Here is a 9,490-nt window from a genome sequence, read left to right as displayed (position 1 = left end):
AGCTGCTACATAAGTTAAATTTTGATTTAAAGCAGTCGTAAAACATGCGTCTAAAATACATATTCCAATTTTTGTGTCAGCAATTAATTGCTGTTATATTCAGTAAAAATGCTAAAGATTAAAGCTAGCGTAATCAGTAAACGCTATAGATTCACATCACAGATTGATCTTTACTAATTATTATTTGCCAATAGCTTACAGTTAAGTACCGTTTTCTTTACTGCACTAGGATGCACAAAACTCGGATGTATAAAAATAAAAACCTGGATACTCGTGACCTTTATGACATTGACCCAAATCAGAATTCCTATGAAAGTTTTGGGGAGACCACTCAATACCATCTAGATCTAGATGTTGACCACTCCCCCTAAATCTTTTTTAAAACGATAAAAAGAAAATAGTTTGTTTATTCAGGTTTTTTAAAAAATTCTAATGATATGTATATGTAATGGCGTATGCTGGGAAAACTTATGGCACTTTCGCAATTTTTCAGATATATTCTAAAATAATATAAACAAAATGTAATGTTTCAATTAAAAGTGGTGGAAGATTAATGTTAAATTCTAAGTTTGAGACTTGATTTCATCGAAGATCCACTTCGAATGCATGCCTATGTCATACTGAAATTACTTGGATGGAAGGTCAAATTTCATCGCGTTAATACAGCATTGAATTTATGAAAGTGGTATGTCGGCTCAGTTATCGTTTTCGTCACCAGAGCACGGTTCAAAATTATGAGGTCGGATAACTTTAAAGAGAGAAGTTGTTCTGACTAAACTTAGCTACTTCTACATAAGCTAATAATAATGAGTAGTCAAATTTGTAAACTGCCCATTATTATAATTTATATGAATTTTTAGTTTGATAAAAGCACAAAATAAAATAGAGATTTTTTTTCCAAATATTTTTAAATAAGACTTGTGACTTCATTGCATGCAGTTGCATAAATGATATATATTCATTGCATGAAAGATATGCAGTCCATATTATCTATTATTACATTTTTTTGTTTTAATTTTTACTATATGTGGAGTCCCGCGGGGGGGGGCATCTCGTAATTGAGGATGAGAAGATCCGACATGGTGGTTGGTTCTTGCCACCCTTGTGGAAATAAGTAAAGGTGGGGGAGGGGGGCTATCTCCCATCGATGACGAGACGTACTTCCTTAGGGAAGGATTGTACCGTAGGCGGTGATAGCCCTTAGGACTCACCCACAGTTCCCGCTAGTGTAACTGCTACGGCGGTCCGACATTTCAAGTTTTTCCGTGTGCCTTCGGTCGGAGTTTATGATTAGTCTATGATTTACTATATGTGGAATGCACGGAATTCTATAAAATACAACGAAACCATGATTTTATAAAACGGACGTAAATACAATAAGGCTTTCAAGTTAAAATTTCTAAATAAAGAACCATCAAATAAATTAATATTTTAAGCTGAGTAAATTTTTTATTCATAAATTTGTAGGAGAAAAGTGAATGCACGCAAATAAATGATCAAAATAGCTGAAAAATCATGAAATTACGATTTCGAAATGTCATTGGAAATTCATGGAATTACTTTTTATTACAGATCATCATAATAAAAATAGGGACAAATAAACGAACATATCTTGAATGGGTCTAGATTATCAAATAGTCAAGCCTGTAGAAACCTCGTAACATTAAAGAGTGCCAAAATTTCGATGCATATTTTTTTCATATTTTTGAGTATGTTAATTTTACGTTTCTCTCTAATTTGCAATAGCTGTGGCATTCGAACAGATTCAGATTTAAATCAAGAATTGTTCAAATGCTAGAACTTATTCTAATATTTTCAATTACTTTTTTACATTTTATTTTTTTCCTTGAAAAGTTTGTTGCTTTATAATTTAAAATGTGTCCAATTCTATAATTAAACAGTATTCAGATTGTGTTCAAAAAGCCTTTTTTTTTTCTGTTTTACTTGAATCGTGACTTTTTCAAAACTTTTTAATGTTCTAAGTATATTATTTAGTAAGAGAAAGTAATGTAATTGCCAAAAAAAATTCTAATTCGAGATTTCGAAGGATTTTTACCCTTCTCGAATACGAAACACATATTATGTTTATTTGTCTGAGAACAAATGACTAAAAAATACTTTGTGTTAGACAAGTGAAATGTATGTTCTCTTGACACCAAATATGTAGCTTCCTATCAAATTTCGAATGAAATATGTTCAGAGGAAGTCTGTCTGTGCAGCTGTTGGATTACAAGTGAACAAGATAACATCAACAAAAATAGCAACAACAACAAAAAGGGTAAAATGGATTTATCATCTTAAGTGTAGATCCATATGAAATTTGAAACCAAATTCTTCAGGGTCTTGGCTATTATTCTGTACTTTCTCGTGGGTCTAAACGCGATAACTGAAAATCTCAATGAACTTAAGTAAATGAAATTCGATATGTGATTAAAATTATAATTCTGTGTCGAATTTCGATTTTAATCTATTAAAAAAACACTGTCCAAAATACGTTTTTGGTTTTTGTAACTGTACTTTGAAGCACAAAAGTTTCCCATATAAGGACCCTGAAAGAAGAAAAAAGAAAAATGTGAGCATTCACTTGGCGTTCATTACTTTATTCAAAGCCAACAATTTTATGCAGTAGGAAGAACAGACAGGAACACCCCGCTGATTAATTCTTTTTTCAATTTTCAACAATAAATATCATCAGTTCCATGAAATTCAAACCGTTTTCATTAATTTCATCAAAGACCGAATCACGCGCTTTTCTTCCACTGTTGAAAGCTAAAGGTACGTTCAAGAAAATTAAATATAACCTGATTCTTAAAGAATGAAATAATAATATTGATGTAAGGCTTTAATAATATGATTTCTTAACCCTAATAATTAAAATTTAATATTTTGAACATGACATGTTATTTTTCAAACAATGTATCGTATTAAAAAAGAAAACAAATTTAATAAAAATAATCTTTGAAGGTCACATTTTTATTGATGTATAAAAAAAATCATTTTATTTTATCTACTTTTTACTGGTTTTAAAACTCATAATTATGGAATCTTGAAATATATTTTTTTAAATTCGATTTTAAATTCGAAATTGATATTTAATTATTAATTGGTAATTTAGTTACAAAAATAATAAAATCGTGCAAAGTAATTCAGAACCCAAAATTCCAAAACTCATTCAGTTTCATTTCGTTTTTTCTTATTCCTAAAGAAACTTAGAGAAACTTTCCAATTTTTTAAAAATCTTGAATTTAGCAATCAAACCTAAGCAGTCAGAAAAATTATATACTTCCACGTAAAACATTTAATGTCACTTTCTGGAGAAAAAAAAACAGCACATAGAATAAACATTGTATATTCATAACATTAGAAAGGACACTCATCCTGATTATAAAAATTTCAATAAAATCAATTTTAATAAATGCTATTTTCAGAGATTTAAATTTATATATTATATTCTGACATTTTAATATTTATCTCATTCAAATAAATAGCTAATTTAACAAATTAATTTAATTTGATTAATGACTGTTTAATATGCTATATTAAATAGTTAGAATAGTTATTGTTGCTATAGTTATTGTAGCATTGTTAATTAATTGCTGATTTGAATCTCTTCTAATACATCAATCAGTTTTTTTGGCGAATCGAAGTTGCGCCATGAAGATTAGTCTTTCAATAAAAATTTGTGGCGTTCCGACAAAAGTTTTGAGGTTTATAGGATTTTGGGAAAACTGCTACTAATGTTAAATGAGTTAAATGAAACCATTATTACATATTTCTAAGAAAATAGCTCATTGGAAAAAGAATTTTATTTCATAAAATTATTAAATAAATTCAAAAATAACAAAAATGTAACACTTTTTACTAATTTGCAAACATGGTTTTGAAAAGTAAAAGTGAATTTTAACATAATGACATTTTTACCTGAGAACAGGAAATGCTAAAATGTTAAAATCCCCCCCCCCCTCCCAAAAAAAGTGAATATGACTGAAATAGATTCCGACATATTTATTGAAAAAAATCCAACAATCCATTCTTTATGAGTGCTCATATTGTTACAAACATTATCTGGTAGGTTTACTGTGAATGAAGTGCAACAAGTTGAATGGTAATGGAAAACAATGCCTTATCCCACTAAAAACACAGAATATCTATTAAGAATCCCTATAAATCTCTCTTTCTTACTATAAGATTAATACGACAAGAAAGCTATTTTACAGATTCGTAACATATTTCTACTACTAATAAAGATGAATGTGTTTGTGTCTGCTGTATTTTGCAGATCAAACTTTTGATCTATAATTATTAAATTTCTCAACTTTATTATTTTAAAAGGTGCGAATGTGCATTTCACAGCGATTTTTTTACAATTTTATTTAGAATAATTAATTAAAAATTAAGCGAAATGTTAACGTTTTTCACAATAACTTCCGAAAATAAAACAAAAACAATTTTTAACAAGACCTTAAAATTCAAAAAAATTATTTTTTCAATAATACCAATTTTTGCCATATAATTTTCCTCTTTATTTTTAATTAATTTCAATAAAATATTTGAAACACATTTTACAGCAATATATTTTCTCGCCAAAATGAAAGATATTGGCGATGAATTTTGAACTAATATTTCCTTCTGGCTTCTACTTTTTTTTTTTTTTTTTTTTTCATTGTTGCGATCTATATAAGAAAATTCGGCTTATTTTTCCATTTTGAGTAGGTTTTAATACAAAACACGATTTAAATAATTTTTTTGACATTTTATTGTATTTAAAATTAAGATGTAAATTCAGAATCAAGCAGTAGTGAAATTTTTTTGAAAGTGTGCCTATTTATAAAGATTATTGGTCTTTTCCTGGTAGTATAAAGGTGTATAAAGATAATTGGTATATAAAGATGTAATCAGAAATAAGAGAAATGCACAGACCATTAAATAGATCGGTACAAGATATTTAAAATAGTGTGAATTTAACGAGATTAATAGCATGAATTTAATAAATTTTAAGTCAAAATATTTTCTGTTAAAACCTTTAAAACCAAATGACATAAAATATTTCATTGAGATCTTTAGTAATCATTAATTAAGGTAAACTAAATGATTAACAAATATTATATTTATTATATTTGCTAGTGTTTGATTGGTCTTTCTTAAATTTTTAAATAAAAATGTTATTTCTCTGTCTCCTCTCTATCTTTGAATAAAACGGATCTTGGGAAAGGCCGTGAACTTCAAAAGTGCCCAGACTTTTTTTTTCTTCCAGAGTTCTGACATTTTTATTTTTCACGAAAGAAATTTTAAACTTCGTAGCAGTAAAGAAAAGTTAATATGCATTTTGATGCCTTTTTTTTCAGTCTATTAAAACCGAAATTTGGCTTAGAACTATAATTATAATAACAAAGTTTCATATCAAATTTTATTTATCTAAGTTGGGTTTTTGAATTATGGTATTTTAGATGCCTGCAAAAATTCAGACAAACAGATAATCAATCTCCATTATGGATTTGTTTCCAAATTTAATATGGACCTACATTTTAGATGCAAAATCTGCTTACCAAATTTTATCCGCCTAGCTTTTAAAATTTTGTAATTGTCATGTTCGCCTGTATTTGGACACATGACAACTAGACTTCCTGTGAACGGATATCGTTCAAAATTTGACAAAAAGCTATAAATATGATGTAAAGTCCATATAAATTTCATGCGTGGTTTTTGTATACAGAGGGAGAAATAATCACAGCGAAACTATGTTTTTCGAACTGAGGAAGATCAGAAATGTTGCTAATTCATCAAAATCGCTAGAGTTTTTTTTTTTTTTTTTTTTTTTTTTTTTTATGATTACAATATTTTCTTATAGTATGGTGGTTTGGTTTGGGTTAGTTATATTAACGTCCCGTTTTAAAGCAACACTAGAGCTATTTTGGGACGGACCTCGTACTTTTGAACCGCTGTCAGATGACGAGGACGACACCTGAGCTGGCACCCCCCCCCCTCCACACTACACCACACCACACCAGTGGGAGGACGTTTGGTCATGACGGATTTAACGTGCAACAGACCCCCTTACACGACGGTTCTTCGGTGGAATCGGGGCACGAACCTGCAACCCTCCGGTTCCGAAGCCGAGACCTTACCACCAAGCCACCGCGGCCCTCTATAGTATGGTGAATCGAAGTGAGCAGTGGACTGTACTTATGCTTAAACTTCTTTATTTACACTTTATATACTCCTTTTGCGGTGAGTAGTTCATATAATACATGGCTGATTGCGGTATTGCATTGCGGTTCGCTTTGTTAAGCCTTACAAACTGAATTTTTTTACAGCTTCTGGGGGGGGGGGGGCTGGGGAACCCATGCGGGTCAACGTTATAATGAACCCCTGAAAGACTCGACCTGAAGGGTGGGTAAAGGGGTTGCCGTAATTTTAAGATTACCAAGTTTGGCGTTAAGCGACATTCGCGTGAACATAGTATATTTCGTGTACAAAAAGTAAACCGTTGGATTTGATTTAAAATGGAATACTTACAACAACTAATTATTAATGAAGTATTTGCAATCATTGTTGCAGCTAGAAAATATTTATTCCTGTCATTTTAAGCCAGTGAAACTGAGTGATGTATGTAATAAGTCCCACATGACGAAATGTGCAGAAAAACTAGCAAAGAAGTGTTGTGAATCTTCCCTAACCTGAGTTTCACTATGAAGAATAAATACAAGCTGTTGTAATTTTCGAGTGTACATGTGGAATATCCGTTACCTGTGAGCTTCTATAATGACTGAATTCCTGAAACTACGACAATCGCATCTGCTTTTCAAAAGAGTGTTCCGGTTATAAGGTTTCTTTTGATCCTAATTTATATTCCTCTTTTCTTTTTACATGCCGCTTTGCCTTTGATACAAATAAAAAAAAAATCTGATCGTCTAGAGACGATTTATCGAACAGACCATTCTATCTAGAGCTGTCAAATTTGGTAAAGGTATACTTAGGATGCTAAAGGTGTGCACGTTAGAAATATTTTTTTTCCTTCCAAGTTTTAATTACTAAAGAATTCCCGAAACCAAAACAAGAGTGATCTTCTTGACTACCTTTTTGATAATAACTTCCGAAAGAATTATTGAATATTTTTTTTTGTTGTTGTTGTCATTTTAAAGTGTAAAATTGTTTAATTTTTCCAATGATGTTAGTTAAAATTCTGTAGAATATTTTCTTGAATTTTGTTAAATTTTTTTAAAGCATGGTATCCTGCTCGCAATTTAGTGAAAGTCAATCATGAAGTATTGTTCTCTTTGAAATGAGTAGTAAAGGTTTGCTACTGTCTTTCCCCTATTTTTTTTTTTTAAACTGATATTTAAAGTTATTTGAGAAAGGCAGTTCGCGATCAGGAAGAGTTCTTTTTTTTACCAACATTTTGTAATGAATCAGATTAATTTCTGACTTTCTTTTTTTTTTACAATTTCAAACATTTTTACATTATATTTTACGCATAAACGTTTCACCCAGTCATGCACTAGATAAATGTCGAAAATAATATTTCCATTAATATTCGACTTTTATAGAAATTTTACCAAATTTTTAAATTATGGTCGAACTTCCATAAAAACAGTATTTCCAGAAACATTTAATTTTCATTAGAAATTAATAATGAACTAAAATTTCAATTGAAAATAATAATGATATTTCGACATAACGAATGAAATTTCTGAAATGCGAACTGTAAAACAAATGAAGTGTCAATAAAAATTTTCGGGAAAAAAATTTATGTAACCTATTGATGTCAGATAAAAATTTCGCTCATATGTAGAAGAATAAATCGATTTTTTTAAAAAATTTATTAGCGCTGAAAGAGCGGTTCTCTGAAGATTGCAAGCCCTTTACGAAAGAGAATTTTCGATGAGTCACATGCTATTCTTCGCTTCTTCAAATCCTAATCTACGAATGGAGCAAAATTCAATTTAACTTAAGCTTAAGCAAGTTGCTTAAACAATGTTAATGTTAAGCAATGCGTAATGCAAAGCAAGGTGAGGCATTTTTTAAATTTGAAATAGAAGTTCAGTTTAGTGCAATACCACAAAAAATAATAATAATATTTTCAAGGTATCAACAATCTTGAAAAATCATAATTCAGCTAGTATAGTCTGTGTATTTTCTGTAAGCGGTTCAAGGTCACATTTTCTACCTCGTTACTGGTTGTCTGCCTCGCAACGCTGAGGCAGAAAACAGTGTCACTCTTTTTTTTTTTTTTTTTTTTTTTTGCATAGCTATTAAGGTATTCCGAAGGTAAGGTATTCCCGAAACGTACTGGCGCGGAAAAAACAAAAACAAGCTTTGTCGAAACCATGGCAACGGAGAAGGAGAAAGAGTGAAGACTAATGAAAACGAGTGTTCTTGAAACGCCTACAGAAATTACACATAATATAACACCTTTGAAAATGTTGAAAGAGACTGTAAACGATTTAATGACTAAAATTTAAGATTTAAAAAAGCAGTAGTGAAATATGTAAAAATGATGCAAGAACATGCCCATGACTAAACCACTTGATTTGGTTTAAAATCCAATGCCCATTTGGTAAATTAAATAACGGATCAATGTTGTCTTTTTCAATTTTTTTTTAAAAACACAACACAAGAAAACACAAAACATTAATCGATATGAAAAGAATTTTAATTATTGTGGGTTTCGAATTATAAGTTGCACTGTAATTACTCACATTAGTAGCTGCCGAAATCCTCTCAGCGTTTGCCGAGGTATATTTTTTAACATTCGTGATCACATGACCGGTTATTAAAGACACCGCTAATGAATAAAATTACGAAAATCATCTAGAGGGTGTACAGTAAACGTAGTCCAACAAACTTCTAATAGGAAAACGACGCTTTATTTTACGAAAATTCCGTAAGTACAAAACTTTGTGAAAGCAAATTTCAATGAAGCACAAAAAAAATAAAGCTAAAATGTATTAAAAAGAACTCCACTGTCAGAAATTAACAACATAAGCAAGTAGCAGAGAACTAATTAAATAATAGTAAAAATCTAATAGAAATAATAGAGATAAGGCAAAATTCTTGTACTTTCTAAAACCGTTTTTGTCGCCAATGCCGGAAGTCATTAACTTGACATCTATTAAGAATCTTTGTAAATATCTCTTTTCTGTTTTACATTAATATAATAAGGAATCGGCATAATAGATTTGTAACGCAGCTCCCCTATTCAAAGATTACACGCACCGGTAGCCTTACACTTAAACCTATGATTAGCAGCCAAATATGGAGCAAACTAATTAACGTGAATGGCTGTTATTCCCAAATGAAAATTATTGAAATTTCCCAAAGCTATTTCGAATTGACGTTGGGAAATGTTTAAACTCTGTAGATACCATCGTTCAGTTTCTAGACAATAGTATACGGTTCTTCCAAGTTCGGGCTCAAATATCCCCATCACTTCGAGTTGATCACTCTCCTTAAAATGATGGTATATTGCTCTCAGGTTGTAAGGACTCTT

Source organism: Argiope bruennichi, chromosome 2 (assembly GCF_947563725.1).
Source record: "Argiope bruennichi chromosome 2, qqArgBrue1.1, whole genome shotgun sequence".
Taxonomy (NCBI): Eukaryota; Metazoa; Arthropoda; class Arachnida; order Araneae; family Araneidae; genus Argiope; species Argiope bruennichi.
The sequence above is the reverse complement of the archived record's forward strand: the minus strand, read 5'-3'. Positions refer to the sequence as shown.